The sequence below is a fragment of the Pinus tabuliformis genome, chromosome 3_2, assembly GCF_031772625.1.
Source record: "Pinus tabuliformis cultivar Carrire ecotype Pingquan chromosome 3_2, CPIR1, whole genome shotgun sequence".
NCBI classification, from domain to species: Eukaryota; Viridiplantae; Streptophyta; class Pinopsida; order Pinales; family Pinaceae; genus Pinus; species Pinus tabuliformis.
Window position 1 is genome coordinate 197,029,709 of NC_142302.1, and position 18,107 is coordinate 197,047,815.

An 18,107-nucleotide genomic window follows, 5' to 3' on the forward strand; every position below is an offset into this window, starting at 1 on the left:
AGAAAAAGATGGCATTTTTCTCTCACAAAAAAAATATCTCAAGCAAATTTTGAAGAAGTATTGCTTTGAATTGGATCCATAAAAACTGTCAAAGGAACCATGACTGTATCAGGTCAGACAAACATCAAAGAATTCAAAACAACGATCAAAAACACCTTGAACCAATGGCAATGGCAGCCAGCATGGAACGACGAGGACCTTGGTCAAAGCGCGTTGACCGAGGCCCATGGAGACTGTGCAGGAGGTCAAAGTAGCCCCTTGGAGCCCCAGATCGAGAAATGGAGGTGATAATCGTGCATCGATGGGCGAACCGGGCCGTAATAGAGTGGCCCCGAGCACTCGAACGCATGGGGAGCTAGAGAATCGTGGGACAAAAGGCAAAAAATGCTAAAAGGACAAAGGTGGGACCTACACTCTAGAAACCCACGATATTGATTGGGGCGCCCTCAAATTGTAAGCAGTTTTGGATAGAAGCAGAGTGATCCCACTCAACGATCGATGTGTGGCAAGAGGAGGAGAGAGAAAACTATCGTTGATCACATGCTAACAGTCGAGAAAGTCAACCGCATGAAACGTGCGTATGGCGTCAGATCTAGAGGCCCCAGATCAGACGGTTGAGGTTGCGCCCGATGGGAGAAGTGGAATCAACAAGGGATTAAGCCGCATTTGTAAATATTTAAGGTCCATTTGATCACCACGGTGGAGAAAGACTTCATCCACGATGCAACTAAAGAAATGAACCAATGAAGCAGGCTGGCACAGTTTAAAAGAGGACATGTGACCACTCCCTAAGCGCTAATGATGACGTCGAATAGGGAACTCTGAGTGCAGCTGCAGAAGGTGATTCGACGGAGGCGGAAGAGGAACTGAACAGACATGGGAATGAATGGCTAAAAGCTATGAACAGAGACAGAATACACAGTCGGAGAACAGTTAGAGAGACAGAGGAACCAGAATCCCGAGAGGAGGATGTAACACATAGAAGAAGACAGTGAAGCAAGGAAAAGCAGAGGGAGGATAGAGGGCCGAGATGAGCAGAGGCAACGTCGAACACCAGAGGCTTGAGAGATCGAAGCCATCCCAGAGAGGATCTTTCTGGACTAAGCACCACATTGGGATCTCTCCACTATAGACTAGAAGGTCACAGAGCTGGTAGGCAAATAGAGTTTGTGCACTATAGTGGCTTGGGGAATCCAAGAACCACCCTGCCAAGCAAACCTGCTTCAGGAGAACTCACATTGAGTCCCTACATTGTAATTCTTTGCTTAAGACACAATAAAATAAGGCCACCACTGAGAGCTAGACCAGAGATGTAGCCCTGGAGAATAGGGTGAACTCCTTATTAAATTCTTGTGTTTTGTGTCTGCTTATTGTATTTCTCCGCTGTCTTTTCATTTAAATGTCTGTTTATTGGCAATCTGATCGATCCATTGCTTAAATAACACATATCACATACTAGCACATGAGTCTGTAATACCTTTATTCAATAAATCTTTAACTGAGGTCACTCATAGGGTGATTATCAAATCAAGTGGTATCAGAGCTCTAGGCTGTAAGGTTAGACAAGCTTATGTTGGTTTAACTGTTGAATGCTCACTAGATCAAAGCTCAAATTAGGAGAAGGAGAGTTGGTGGAAATTAATCCTGAAATTGGGAGAGTCTATCCTCGGAAGACAATGTCAGAGGAAGGTTCTGTGGGGCTAAAACCTCAATTCATAGAAAGTTTCCTAGCTATAAAGTCTATGGTAGAAGAAATGAATAGGGACTTTAGAAAGCATAAGACTGAAGATTCGTCAGGTTCTAAACAAGATAAAGAAGAATATGAGTCTCACTTCCATGACCCCTCCAAAGGAAAAGGGAAAGAGGAAAGCTTTCTCACACCTCCTAATAGCCCTATGCATAATAAGAAAGCATCTTTGATCAAGCTAGATGTTAAATTTGATTTGCCTATATATGATGGAGAGCTAAATGCTGAAAAGTTGGACAATTGGATTAGAAAAATTGATGTGTATTGCAGGTTATAGAACATAGACTCAGACAAGAGTAAGATTCAGCTGGAAAGCCTATGCCTAGGAGGCATTGCCTTACTTTGGTGGGAACGCAGAACCCAAGCTGATATGAAAAGACATGGTAAAACCATCTTTGTCTAGAGTGAATTTGTTTCTGCAATCAAAAAGCAATTCTATCCATTGGCCTACATGCAACAAGCCATGATGAGTTGGAAAACTATTTGATAGTTGAAAGGGCAAAGTGTGCAAGGGTATACTTAAGAATTCAGAAGGAGAGCATTGATGTGATGTATCTGTACAAGCTACTCACCTAGAAGCTAGAGGAAAGAATGGAAATCCAGAAGTTGGGGGACCATCCCAATTGACTGTGAGCAAGAGCAAGGAGAAAAGAAAGCAGAAGTAAGCAAGGAAGGCTAACGCTGCACAAAGAAACAAAGCTTCATGCACTCACTATAAAAAGGATGGGCATGATGATAAGCATTGTTGGATTCTGCATCCAGAGCTGAGACCTATGAAGTCAGAGGGAAAGAAGAAGAAGACTGCTACAGCTATTCAGAAAGATTTGGGGTTAGACTCGGGAGATGAAACAACTATAGCAGCCATAGGTATAAAAGGTAAGAATTTTGAAGCATCTACTAGTAATTCTTCTCAATCTGTTATTGATTAAGAAAATGAGAGAAAATGACATGAGCTTTTTCATATTCGAGTTGTTTCCAAAAATCAAAATATTGATACTTTGTTTGATAGTGGCTCACATGTAAATTTGATTTTTGAAGCAATTTTAAAGAAATTGGGATTAGCAACTACACCTCACAAGAAACCATACCCATTAGGATGGTTGAATGATAAAGCACAACTACAAGTGACTAGACAGCGCAAACTCAAGTTTTCTTTTGGGTCAACATTTTTAGATGATGTTGAATTAGATATAATTCATTTGGATATATGTGGAATTTTTTTAGGAATTCCTTACTTATATGATAGAAAGGATATTTTCAATAGAGCTGAGAACAAATATTTGCTTGTTAAAGATGGATTCGAATACTTTGCAAGCGCTCATAAGCTCAAGAATAAATATACTCTTATAAATTCAGGGCAGATGAAAAGAATGATAGATTCATGCAAACAATTCTTACTGATGGTTGTAAAGGAGAAGAAACCTGATAAAACCAATGTATTTGAGGGCTGTAATGCTGAACAACAAGCTAATATAGAAAAGGTTGTTTCAGAGTATGATGTCTTATTTCAAGAACCTAAAGGTTTTCCACCCAAAAAGGGAATAGTACATGATATTATTTTGCAACAAGATGTTCCATTGCCTAACATTGGAATGTACAGGTTATCTGTTTTAGAGAATGCTGAAATCAAGAAGCAGGTGTAGGAGTTGCTCGAGAAAGGGTTCATCAGGGCTAGCACATCACCATGTGGGTCACCAATCGTTTTGGTGAGAAAGAAAGATGGCTCGTGGAGAATGTGCATTGATTACCGAGCACTGAATAAGATAACAATAAAAAATCGTTATCCCCTTCCTCGCATAGATGATATTTTAAATCAATTGAAGGAAGCTGTTTATTTCACCAAGCTAGATTTGCATAGTGGATACCATCAGGTCAAAGTTGTAGAGAAAGATGCATAGAAGATTGCTTTCAAAACAAAGCAGGGATTGTATGAATGGCTGGTTATGCCTTTTGGCTTGACCAATGCTCCTGCTACTTTCCTGAGATTAATGAATGATGTACTCAGACCTTTTCTTGATGATTTTGTTATTGTGTACTTGGATGACATTCTGATTTTTAGTAAAACATGGGAAGAACATTTAAAGTATGTTAAGCAGACATTAGATGTTTTGAAAAGAGAAAAACGTTATGTTAAACTCTCAAAATGTGAATTTGGAAAAACATCTCTAAACTACTTTGGTCATATAGTAGGGGGAGGTGAATTGATAACAGATCCCCCTAAAGTGGTTGTCATTATGAACTAGCCTAAACCCAGGTCTACTACAGAAGTGAGAAGCTTCTTAGGAGTAGCAAAATATTGGAGGAAGTTCATTTCTAACGTTTCCTCAATTGCAGCTCCCTTACATGCTTTAACAGGATTGAATAAGGTGTTTTAGTGGGGAGGCAAACATCAGAAAGCCTTCGACAACTTGAAAGAAAAGATTAGTATAGCACCTGTACTAGCATTTCCAGATCTACAAAGACCATTTGAGATCGAAACTGATGCCAGTGACTATGCCATGGGAGCAGTGTTGACACAACACGGTAAACCCATATGTTATCATTCTGAGACTTTTAATCCCGCAGTAGTTAACTATCCTACATATGATAAAGAATTGTATGCATTAGTTCAAAGTGTGAAAAAGTGGAAACATTACTTAATGGGCAAAGAGACAGTAATACATACTGATCATCAACCACTTCAATATTTACACTCCCAAACTAAGGTGCAGCAATCAAGACACTACAGATGGATGGGTTTTCTACAATAGTTTCATATAGTCATCAGATATAAAAAGGGCATACATAACAAAGTTGCAGACATGTTATCTAGACCCATTATAAATGCATCTACCATACTTAAGCATAATTCTGTGCTACATAGAACAATATGCTCAGGATATGGACTTTAAAGATGTATATGCAACTTTGAGTCAAGGAAAAAGAGTAGAAGAAGTGGACTATCATGTGAAGGACCGACTCTTATATCATTGTGGGAAACTCTACATTCCACAAACTGAGAGAGTAAAGATAAATAGGGAAGCACACACTTCTCTAATATCAGGTCACTTTGGGGTAAGTAAAACATTTACATAGCTGCAAAGGTTCTACTATTGGCTGAAAATGAATGACACAATTTCTAGATATGTAAGAGGGTGTGCTATGTGTGCTAAAAGCAAGCCCAACAATAGAAAACTAGGCTTGTACTCTCCATTGCCAGTTCCTTCTCACCCTTGGGAAAGTGTTTCCATGGATTTTGTTGGAGGACTGCCTAAATCTAGGAAAGGTCATGATTATCTATATGTTGTTGTGGATAGGTTCAGCAAAATGTGTATTTTGATACCTTGTAATATACAAATTACAGCTGAACAGACTACAAAATTATTCTTTGAACATGTATGGGTTAGTTTTGGATTACCCACTTCCATTGTATCTGATTGAGACACTAGATTTGTGGGGAAGTTTTAGTCGAGTCTGTGGGAACTGATGGATACCAAACTGAAGAAAAGCATAGCTTTTCATCCACAAACAAATGGCTCGATAGAAGTAGTTAACATGACAGTGATCCAGTTACTAAGAGGATATTGCAGCAAACATCCTAAGCTTTGGGATGAACACTTGTGTTATGTGCAACATGCTTACAATAGAGCAAAACACTCTTCTACACAAAGATCTCCTTTTGAGACCTGTTTTGGTTTCACACCAAGGTCTCCTTTAGATTTTGTCTTTGGTAAAGATACCATGGTTGAGAGACACAGTGATGTGGACAGGGAAACTAGGTTTGTTGAACAGATCCAGGAGATCCACCACGTAGTACAGGAACAACTGGAAAAGAGCCAAGCCAAGTACAAGGCTAGGCATGATAAGCATCATATGGGGCATAGTTTTCAAGTTGGAGACCAAGTCTGGCTGTATATCAACAAGGACAGGATGCAAGGTGAAGGTAAAAAGCTAAAGCTTATCAGGTATGGACCCTTCAGGATACTTGAGAAGATTGGTGAAAATGCTTTTCGCCTTGATTTACCAGCTTACATGCACATCTACTCAATCGTAAATGCAGACTGCTTGAGATTGTCTGAACCTTCAATGATTGAGGACCCTGAAGAGCAAAGTCAGTTTCCTTCTATAAATGACTTGCTACCTGAATATCTTAATGAATTACAGGAAGACACAGTGTTGGACAGGAAGGTGAGGACAACACACAGGGGAGATGTGGAGTACCTGAGAATTGGGCTCATAGGTTCAAAGCCAAGCAATGCAAAGTGGATTGAGATTGGACAGGTGAGAAAGCAATACCCTCACTTAGTCGATGCTTGAAAACCAATTTTTGGTGGTCCAAAAGCTTTTTTAGTGGGAAGGTCGTGATCCAAATTGGATCCATAAAGACTGTCAAAGGAACCATGACTATATCAGGTTGGAAAAACATCAAAGAATTCAAAACAACAATCAAAAACACCTGAACGAGTGGCAATGGCAGCCAACGTGGAACGATGAGGACCTCAGTCAAAGCATGCTGACTGAGGCCCATGGAGACTGCGAGGGAGGTCAAAGTAGCCCCTGGGAGCCCCGGATTGGGAAATGGAGGTGATTTCTAATCATGCATTGCTGGATGAACCAGGATGAAATGGAATGGGCCCGAGCACTCGAACACATGGGGAGCTGGAGAACTACGGGCGAAAAGGCAAAAAGCGCTAAAAGGACAAAGGCAAAACCCATGCTCTAGAAACTGACGGTATTGATCAGGGTGCCCTAAAACGGTAAGCGGCTTTTGATGGATGCCGAGCAATCCCACTCAATGATCGACACGTGGCAAGTGGAGGAGAGATAAAACTGCCGTTGATTTCACGCTAACGGTCGAGCAAGTCAATCGTGCGAAACATGCGTATGGAATCAGATCTAGAGGCCGCAGATCGAACGACTGAGATTGTGCCTGATGGGATAAGCAAAATCAACAAGGGATTAAGTTGTGTTTGTAAATATTTAAGGTCTGTTTGACCACCACAGTGGAGTAAGACTTCATCCACGATGTAATTGAAGAAATGAACCGACGAAGCAGGCTGGCATGGTTTATAGGAGGACATGTGGCCACTCCCTGAGCACTGATGATGACACCGAATAGGGAACTCCAAGCGCAGCTGCAGAAGGTAATTCGACAGAGGCGGAAGAGGAACTGAATAGACATGGGAACGAATGGCTAAAGGCCATGAACATAGATAGAATACACAGTCAGAGAACAGTCAGAGAGATAGAGGAACCAGAATCCCAAGAGGAGGACGGAACACAGGGAAGAAGACAGTGAAGCAAGGAAAAGCAGAGGGAGGATAGAGGGTCAAGCTAACCAGAGGTAGCGTCGAGCACTAGAGGCTTGAGAGATCGAAGCCATCCCAGAGAGGATCTGTCCGGACTGAGCACCACATTAGGCTTTCTCCACTGTAGACTAGAAGGTCACAGATCTGGTAGGAAAATAAAGTCTGTGCACTCGAGTGGCTTGGGGAATCTAAGAACCACCCTACCAAGCAAACCTGCTTCAGGAGAACTCACATTGAGTCCCTGCATTGTAATTCTTTGCTTAAGACACAATAAAATAAGGCCACCACTGAGAGCTGGACTGGATATGTAGCCCTAGAGAATAGGGTGAACTCCTTATTAACTTCTTGTGTTTTGTGTCTGCTTATTGTACTTCTCTGTTGTCTTTCCATTTAAATGTTTGTGTATTGGCAGTTTGAATGATCTGTTGCTTAAATAACATAGAACACACACCAGCACATGAGTTTGTAATACCTTTATTCAATAAATCTTTAACTGAGGTCACTCATAGGGTGATTATCAGATCAAATATGGGATGGAATATTTCAAACCTATATGTACTCCCATGATGATATGATGTAGCCTTAGTTCTAATGATGATTCTCCCATAGTAAACCAACCAGAGTATAGGCCTATGATTGGAATGCTTCTTTATCTAATAGGTACCAGACTAGATATCATGCATGCAGTTGGGATTGTTGGACATTTCCAAGGCAATCCAAAGGAATCACATCTTCAGGCAATAAAGAGAATATTCAAATATCTCCAAGGAATACAAGACTTTGGTCTACGGTATCCAAAAGATGTAGGTCTTACCCGTCATGCATATATAGATGCAAATTGGGCTGGAAATGTTGATGACTAGAAAGCATAATGGAGGTGCATTTTACATGGGGCCCCGATTGGTATTTTGGTTCTAGAAGAAACAAATTTCCATTGCCTTACCCACAACTAAAGAAGAATATGTGGCTGCTGCATCTTGTTACACACAAATTCTCTGGATGATGAAAACATTACAAGATATACAAATCAATTGTTCTCCACCCATATCCATCCTATGTGATAATACGAGTGGTATTAGTATTTCAAAAAATGTTGTTATGCACTCCAAGACCAAACATATTCCAATTAAGTATCACTTTCTATGAGGACAATTTATTGAGAAAAAGTTTAAATTGGAGTATGTTTTCTCCAAAGAACAAGTTGCTGGTATATTTACTAAACACCTTCCCAGAGAAGCATTTGAATATCTCAGATAGAAACTGGGAGTTGTCTCTGCCTCATTTTGCTACTAATCTAGTATGCTCAGTCTAGAGGTGAAAATTTACAAGGTTGCTGTCTATATGTGGGTTTCATGAAGTATACTAGCGTATATACGCGAATTTCTTTGCAGAAAATCGTGTATGTTTTTCTCTGATAGAAAAACAGTGGGACAAACTCAATATCATCCTCTGACATGATTCTGACTCCTATGATTTGGATTTTCTTGGTCTGGTGTTGATGGGTACATTTTTCTGATATGACATTGAGTTATATTTTTCTCATTGATATTTATCTGATTGATGAATATGCTTTGATGAATGAGTTGTTGAAAATGAACAGGTTGCACAAGTTCAGGGGGAGCATTAGCCTTGCAGAATATAATGCATTGTTAGCATTCTGGTTGCTGAATTATGCTACTATTAAGATCTTTTGGTCTCAGTTATTAATGTCATATATATCATTTGATGTAAAGGTCATCCTATGATGTAATAATTGTCATATTCAATCATGTATGGACTTTATGATGTAATAATTGTCATATTTAGTCATGTATGGAGTTTTGAGGTCATGTCAAATATGTATCACCACTTAGGTGGGTGATTGATGTAAGTATGAGTATTTTGTGATAGAAAGGTCATACACAGTTGAGTTATAGAGTCATGTTCTTCAATTGAAAATATTTTTGAAGATTCAACATGCGTTTAGGGGGAGCATGGATAGTATAGTGCAAATCAGATCCAAACGGGGAGATTTGATCCACCGTTTTCCCTTGATGTCAACGAGGGAGAATATATTGGTGTTTGAATAACAGTTTTTTGATGTATCTAACAAGTTTATACAGGTTGATGTGATCAACATCAACATGGTTGCCATAAAATCGAAGGGGGGATATTTTTGGCATTATGATGCATGTCTTGTCCTTGATGGAAACTCAGATGGATCCGCAAGTCATTTCAAAGGTGATAGAATGATGGAATAGAATACCATAAAGATGGGTCAAAGGTTTACATATCAGAATTAGAAGTTTGATACAGGTGAATATTTGAAAATCTATACGTGGGTTCGTCAAGGCCAAGTTGCATATACATGAGAGTTTGGTGAAGAAAAATAGTGTATGGTTTTTGCACCATGGTATTATAAATAATAGGGGTCTCTACCATGGTATTGGCCCATAGTAATGAATGTGACAACAGATATTGATCCTGTCAAAGATTACCACCAACAATATTGTAGTTTTGACCTGTGGTATTGGATAAGGGGTAAATTATATAAGGAGGTGAATATCAAAGTGTTAAATGTGCATGTGAAAGGGTTTTTGATGAATACTTCAATCTAAAGTATATTTGGATTGTAAGGGCCATAATTTTCACATAGATCTGAAATATTTATGCACCAATGAATACAATGATGGATCAAGATTATGCGACCTGAAATGGCTTTCCATTGTATGATCCTCTCATGAATTGACTAGATCTAAGTACTGAAGCATGTTTTTATCTCTGAATGTTATGATCTGGGTCTTTTTGAACTTCTGAAGAGCTGCAAAATTTTAGGTCAAAATTTGTAGATCTATACGTAGGTTGGTCTCTATAAAGTCGCATATACACGCAAGATCGCTTCTTCCAAGTCGTGTTCATAAAGTAAGGGTTTCTATTCATAAATGACTAATCAACCTGATCTGTGCTACTACTTCTCTACTGTCTGCCAATGATGTCCTCATGTTGGTCTGTGTTGAGTGATAATGTCTGAAGTAGAACTGATTGAATGATAAAGTTGAATTTGTTTACATGTTGATTGGTTGAAAAGATTATTGATGCTGCTAACTGTATGAGGCTTCTATAAGCTAACATAATATTTCAGAATATCTCTTGTCAACTTTGTGTCTAATTCAAAATTACAAGTTTTTTGTATATTAAGATCTATAAGCGAATTTCTCTACAGAAAAGCACGTATACACGCGGGTTTCCTTAAGTGAAGTAGCATATATATTTTAGCATTTGAATGATCATCGTTGCATTTGATTCTATGTGTCGATGCAGTATTCTGAGTTAATTTCTGTGTACTAGTTTTAGTGATCTGAGTGTTCTAGATGATTGTTTGAGTTTTGATTAAATCGACTGGGTTTTAGTGATTGGTTGATTCAGTTGTGTCAGAGATTGATGATTGTATTATAGTGTTAAGTTATAATTTAAGTGTTGATATTGGATCTAGTTTGAAAATTTATGAAACATGGTCCACAAATGTTGTTGAGAGTTGGAGCCTTCAGTGAGGAAGTCGAAGCTTCCTGCCAGTAGTAGATGGTGACTAGATCAGGGGGTTGGAGCTCCCTTCTAGTAAGAGTTGGAGAACGAGTGATGGTTGTAGCCTTCAGCAAGTGGGTGCCTACGTACTGGTATGAGTCTGCATCAATACAAGAATGTAAGAGTTTTTTGATATTAATAAGTTTTGAAGATCGAGACAACAACAATGGTGGTTTTCTCCCACATTAGGTTTCCACCTTAAATCTTGGTTTTCATGTGTGTTACTTATGTGATACATTATTTTGTTCTTACTGCACCTGTTTACTATTTAACAAATGCCTGATAAATCTCTTACATTCTGGTTCAAATTTAATAGATAAAGAATTAGTTCTTTTACAAGTTTACTGAGCATACACTATTTTATAACAGTTGCATATATACGCTAGTTGGGTTCAATCAAGTTGTGTATACATTTCAGAAAAGAAAATTATTAATTTATATTGTTAAAGAAGAACAATATAAAAAATACCTTCAAGCCTATGAACACCATTAGCAGATGCCTAAAATCAATAGAAGATCCTATAGATCCTAAATTCCATAGAGGGGTTTATTTGGTTCCTTGTTCTTGTGGAAAAACCTACATTGGTGAGATCGGTTGATCAATCTTAACCAGGATTCAGGAGCATGTTGCTGACACCAAGCATAACCGTTCCAAAACCTCAACTTTGGTTGAGCACTCTAGTAAAACAAATCATCACATTTGTATTGAAAACTCATGTGTTGTGGCCAAGATTGATCGTTATCACCATAGGAAATTTAGAGAATCTATCGAGGTAGAAAAGAACCCTAACAACCTTAACCACAATGATGGTTGGAAAATAAGTGATGATTAGATTCCCACTCTAACCTATGATTCCAACTTCTCCTAGCTACTCCTTGCCCTCTTATCGCTAAATCTGGCCTTTCAAGGTCTTCCATAGAGTATACCATACCTAAAATTCATTCAAATATCTTAATAATAAGCAATAATTAAAAAAAAAAGTTTTATTATTTCAATTTAATTTAATTTAGTTTAATTTTAAGTTTAACTAAAACTTTAGTTCAATTCAATCCCATTCAATTTTAATCTAAAAACTTTATAAATTAATTAATAATAATTAATAATGAAATTACTAAAGTTTATAGACAATATTACTTTGAATAAGTCACTCACAAAAAAATTGGATAGTAATTATTATTAATAAAATAAAATGTTAATCTTCAATTTAATTCTAAATATTTTAATCTTCATTCAAACATAAATTAAAAATTAAAAATTATATTTAATTTCAAAAATTAAATTCAATGTTAATTTCAACCTTAAAAAATAATAAAAATTAATTAATTTTGCAGAGAAATTAGTGGGTTTAGTTTGTAATCATTAATTAATATTAAGTATTAATGATCATTGCTTTAATCATTCATTGTAAAACTAAAAATAAATTTAAATAACCTAGTAATATAATTGTCAACAAATAACAAATAAAAACTCACTTATTAATAATTAATTTGTGAATTAACCTTTCTTTAAAACTCAGAAGATAGTAAAAATTAAAACTATAACTAAAAAACATTATCAACTTAAGAAATTAAAATTAAAACTAAATTAAATGATTATTATTAGATTCACTCTCTTCCCCACAGAATTTGTTGCTTGTCATTCATTCCCATCCAAATCCTCACATTTATTTATAAGCAATATTGAGTTTTGACTTATTTACTCATGGATCTATCCTGATGATGAATCATAGAGGATGGTTCAAAACGTCGATTCCAAAAATGAATGTGATGGCTCTGAAAGATAACGCCACACAAAATATATATTACAGAAGCCTCAAATCAATAATTTTCACCCTGTAAGGGAGGGAGGAATTACAAGAAGTTCTTACATTAGAACGATTCAGATCACTGATTGCAAGGAAGAAGTTAGATCTCACCTTTCTCAAACATTATAGAGACGACTCAGTTATTCCTTCATTTTCCTGCATCAAACACAACCTAAAAAACTCCATAAATAATGACATTTTCACTAAAGCTAGCCAGTCTCTTATCATTTCAGAAATCAATATAATCTGTGCTGAAATTAACCTATTAAGTAGGAAAACTCTCAAAATGCTCTTAAACTTATATAACCACATTGATCTAGCACTCTGGTCTAGAAAAGATGTCTGCTCAGCACTAAAATCCCTTAAAATTGAAGAACAAAAGTGCTTCAAGCAAGCTCTAAAATTTGAAAAACTAAATAAGAAATCAATAAGCTATCCCAACTCTATGACAACCTTTGGTGAACCTCAGTCTCACTCCAATAAATTATGCATAGATCTCCTTTCTAAATTCACTCATTTTGAATGAGCCTAGGCCTCCAACAAACACCCCTCACAACTCGTTGGAAGAAGAGCCCATCACTAAGGCATCCAATGTTATTCCTTCAATCAAATGTGTTACCAGAATTAGGGACGATATGGTGTCACAAGTTGAAAAAAATTATAAAAAGGTCGAGTTCTATAGTAGACAACACGTCTTTGAGGATTGGGATATAAACAACCTATTATAAGTATTTTGATGAAATAACTAATCCTCGAGCGATAGCTCTTGTAGCTGTTTCAGAATCTGTTAAGCAAAGCGACTACATAACTATCTCTCAAATGATTATAACTAATCCTCATGCGATATATGTTGTAGTTGTTTCAGAATTTGCCAAACAAAGCGAGTCCAACACCTACGATGATCCTGATGCCAAGAATAATGATAATACAATGTCACAAGTTGAAAAAAATACAAAAAGGTCAAATTTTGTAGTAGACAACACATCTTTGAGGACTGGGACAGCAACAACCTGTGATAAGGATTCTGATGAAATATCTAATCCTCGACCAATAACTATTGTAGTTGTTTCATAATCTACTAATCAAAGTGAATCCATAACTATTCCTCGAGTGATAACTGTTGTATCTATTTCAGAATCCACTAAACAAAGCAAGTCCAACATCTACGAGGATCCTGTTGCCAGAAATAATGATAATACAATGTCACAATATAATATGGGATAGATTACAAAAAGGTCGATGGCACATTCTGTAATGGACAATGTATCTTTAAGGATTAGGACATCCACATCGAATAACAACACCGACAATAGGGCTTATGGTGGAAGCATTAATGATGGTAGGGAATCACGCCAAGATCAGGTTGCATCTAAAGAAATTAAAACATTGACATCGAATGCTGAGAATCTTAGCAAGAATATCGCGAATCTCTCCAACATTGAGATTGACCAATTCACTCTAGGTCTCCTTTAAAGAGGCTTGAATTTTTCCATTTCCCCTCATACCATACCCAAAGGAGACATTCTATGCAACATTGAGTATGGGATCAAGTATTTACGAGATAACATTAAATAAATTGTGAGACAGGATTGCTCCATCACCCTTAGGAAAGCCCAACCACCTAGAAGAAACATTTCCAAACAAGAATATCTTGCTTTCAAGACCCTAAACCGAAACCCTAATATTTTGTTTTTGAAAGATGACAAATGTGGTGCGACTATTATAATGTAAAATAATGATTATGATGAGAATATGTTGGACCACTTGACCAATAGCGGCTTTTACATCAAATTAAAAAAGAATCCTATAAGAAAGATATCTAGGAATGTTAATAACTTGATAAAATTAAGCAAAGAACACAGCATTGAAAATATTATTGAAACCAATCCCTACACCCCTAGGATTTATGAAGCCCCTAAAATACAAAAAGAAGGTATCCCCATAAGACCCATTGTCAACACCATTGGAGGTCCCACTTACCATCTAGTGAAATATATTGCTAAGAAACTCAAACCCATGGTTGGGAACACCAGTTCCTTTGTCAAAGATTCCAATCACTTCATCAATGAGACAAAGCAGATAAAGCTAAACCAACATGACATCTTGGTTAGTTTTGATGTAAAATCTCTCTATACTAACATTTCCATAGATGAAGCCATGGAAGTTTCCCATAAAATCACTGGTACCGACACAACCAAATTAGTTGAAATTTGTCTAAAATCAATCTTTTTCAGTTTTAAAGAGGATATATATGAACAAACTTGCGGTGTAGCTGTGGGATCACCTCTGTCTCCCATCATTGCTAATATATTTATGGAAGACTTTGAAGCTAAATAAATTTTGTCATCCCCATTAAAAATGAAAATTTGGAAAATATTTGTTGATGACATTTATATTATTTGGCCTCATGGAAAAGAAAAATTAGACATTTTGCTGAAGCACCTAAATAGTCAATATGATTCTATCAAGTTTACAATGGAGGTGGAAGAGGATGGTAGTCTGCCCTTTCTTGACATCTGTTAAGGGATACATTCCCCTAGGGTCTTGGGTTGATACCCTAGCAAATCAGAGGTTATTTACAAAGAGAAACACACATTCCATACAACCATGATGCTAGTATAAACAAATTACATGAAGAGGGGTGCACCTGGGGGTCCTTCATTTGAGAAGATCTAGTTAGGGTCCAAACCCTCTTGGAGTTCCTTTTAGTCCTTCAACCCGCAAAACAAACAATTCCAGAAAGTACAGTAGTATATTGACCAAGCATCATAAAGAAATCGTCTTCACAACATAAGGAAAGGTAGTTAGTTATACAATTAAAAACAACCATTCACATATGAATTATAACATTGACATCATGAACATGAAGAAGATTTATATCAGGAACAAGACAAGTGTTTCTTTTATTATAAATAACTAAAGTACAGAAATGAATGATTTCACCTGATTTGTCCTTTCGCAGGCTCCAATCATCTAGTCTCAAGCCTTCAACAAACTCCTTCGATGACTTACTCCATGATCTCTCAAGTAGTAGAAAGACATCATCACACAAGGAAACAAGGGTTTACTGTAAATGGGAGAAGTGCTAGAAGCACAAGGATCTTCAGACCTGGTCAGGGAAAATCTCAGAAGAGTGATCTTTCTCTCTATTCGCTCCTCCCCTAGGCCTTCCCATTGAAGCCTTTTTATACTTCTCCCAAAGTAGTTTTTTAGTTGGGAATTCGTTGGGAAGAGTTGGGCCATGGGCACTAATAGTTAATCAGCAGGTAAAACTCACGATCTCCGCCAAAAATTAACGAGTTTTAATTTTTTTAAGTGTTTTAAGACATATACGTGGGTTGGGTATACATATACCCGTGTACACATGCGTTTAGCTCAGGGCAATGTCGCGTATAGGGAGTAAAACATTGTTTTTTGAATATTTGGACCAGGTCTGGAAGGAGGGGTTTCCCTAGGCCATGAGTGTAGCATCAAAAACATAAAGAGTGAGGTTTGGAGCTATAACAGATGCCCCCTAACATATGAGGTTAGAAGGGGTACATGATGGTTGAAATGTATTAAGCAAGTTCATGGAAAGGAAATCTGCCAAAAACTGAGAAGGACTTCACCAGAGTTCAACCTGCCAAGCCACAACAAGAGATCAGAAAGAAAAACTGTTTGAGGTGGGCATACCCATGCTCAGAGAAAGTAAATCATGTCCAAATATCAAGTACAAGCGGATCCACTAAGTATACAAGTATAAAGAACTGGAAAATACATAATGGATCATTTGATCATGATCGAACAAGTACATGGCTGAATATCACATATAAGAATATCAATGATGTTGAAGAATGAACCGGATCACTGATATCAAATACTGATCACAAAAGGTACGAAATGGACATGATGGAGTAGGATGGTACTACATTGTAAACTCAGGTGCCAGCATATAGAATGTCGCCATGAATGACTGCAACATATAAGGTAGAGTGGTATCAAATAGCAGCAATAGGAACAACTGTCAAGTGACCCAATGAATGTTGATGCAACCTGAGCTCTTCACCGACCACCGTGGTACATTTCTACACCATGGGAATAAATGAACTGGAGTCGACCTTGTGAGAAATCATTTGATTACCGGTCATTGATGTATACCATTAAAAATGCGAGACTACTCACCGATAATGATAATGAGCGTTAAGGTACCCAGTACAATCTAACAAGTGTGAATAGATTAGCTGGAGTCGAACACCTGTAAGAATCTATCAATCAGGAGCAATGATGGTTTCCCACTATTGATAGCAAAGGATCTGCCACTAATGACTGCAAACCCCAAGGTAATACCAAATGGACTCTAGATCTTTGCCCCAGAGCAATGAGTCGTAGTCAATAGGGACAAATCCACTAGAAGGAAGGCATTAAGGCATCCTTCATCAATCTAGCATGAGTGTAACCCATAGGCCAACAATGTGGAAGGAATCAGACGAAAAATATGTAGTAACCCAACCAAAGCACGTTTCCAGCATACGCAAGATGTGGCTAGCACACGACAGAAACCCTTTGAACCAACCAATAATGAAAGTTGATACAGAGGAAAGGTATCCACCAATAGGGTAAAATGGAGACCAAGGTACTGCACAAATCCCAAAGTGTGATAATATAAGCTGATGTCGAACACAAGGGAAACCACTTAGTCAAAGATCCATGATACTGATTGATGCTGAGCACAACGTGACCTATCAATAATGAAAATAGGGCCAATTGCAGCTCTAGGCCTATCCTCAGAGCAAGATGTCGTTGTCAATAAGGACAAGACCCGCTAGTAAGAAGTCAATGGGGACCTTGTTAAACTGGCAGGAGTAAAGGACCAATATAGCTGATGTGATGATAGACATGATACTGACAACTAGGGATGGCCGGCTGAAAAATGAGTCAAGAGACACCGCTGAGAGGCCGACTCAGGCTAACTTCCCTTGAACAAAAGCACGACTCAATGTGACTATGTGGCATCATATGATGACTCTGTATAAGTTCGTCATGCAGGAGGCATGAACGAACCCTCCATATAATTGGAAGAGATAACCAATTGGGGGAGAACTGACTCAATAACAAGGTTAAGGCGTGCCTAGGTCAAACTAAATCCCACCCAAATGGAGGAGACTTTGCTTTGAGTGCTTTGTTCAAGGGCGACACGACTGACTCTAGCTACCAACAATAAGTGGAAATATTGTCCCGTTCCCGCTCTTTTTTGGAATATATAATTTTCTGTCTTTTTCTTTAAGCTGGAAAAAGCATAAAAGAATGCTATAGTACAGTGGAAAGAACGAGTGTCGGTGAAACAAATGATCTAGTTCCTGGAATTGGAACGTTCCTATGCTCAATGCAGGGAGGTGAAAACTGGTCAAAGACACTCAAAGGTGTGTTCCTTCCACGGGTTAAGGTGTGTTAAGTTGTAGAAGGCAAGGTCATGCAAGTTTGATTTTGCAGTAGTCATGGTCAAAATTTGGCTTAAACATGAGTCCAAGTGAAGCTGGCTTAAGGCCAAAAGGGTGCAAATGGTCAAAATGCAATGCAGTAGTACAACTCAACACAAAGGAGCCTATAGGGTATAAGGACAGAACGAAGCGAAGAAGCAAAGAAGAATGAGTCTTCATTGCATAAGTCATGGCGGGACTACAAAGTACTCTCGAGCCTACTCAGATCGGAGCAGCATGGGCAACAAAT

At 37.8% G+C, this 18,107-nt stretch overlaps 1 pseudogene; it reads right to left on the bottom strand.

The window, feature by feature from the left end:
* LOC149180438 (protein argonaute 1B-like) overlaps positions 1–18,107 on the bottom strand; it is a 165,800-nt pseudogene that overhangs the window by 105,406 nt on the left and 42,287 nt on the right.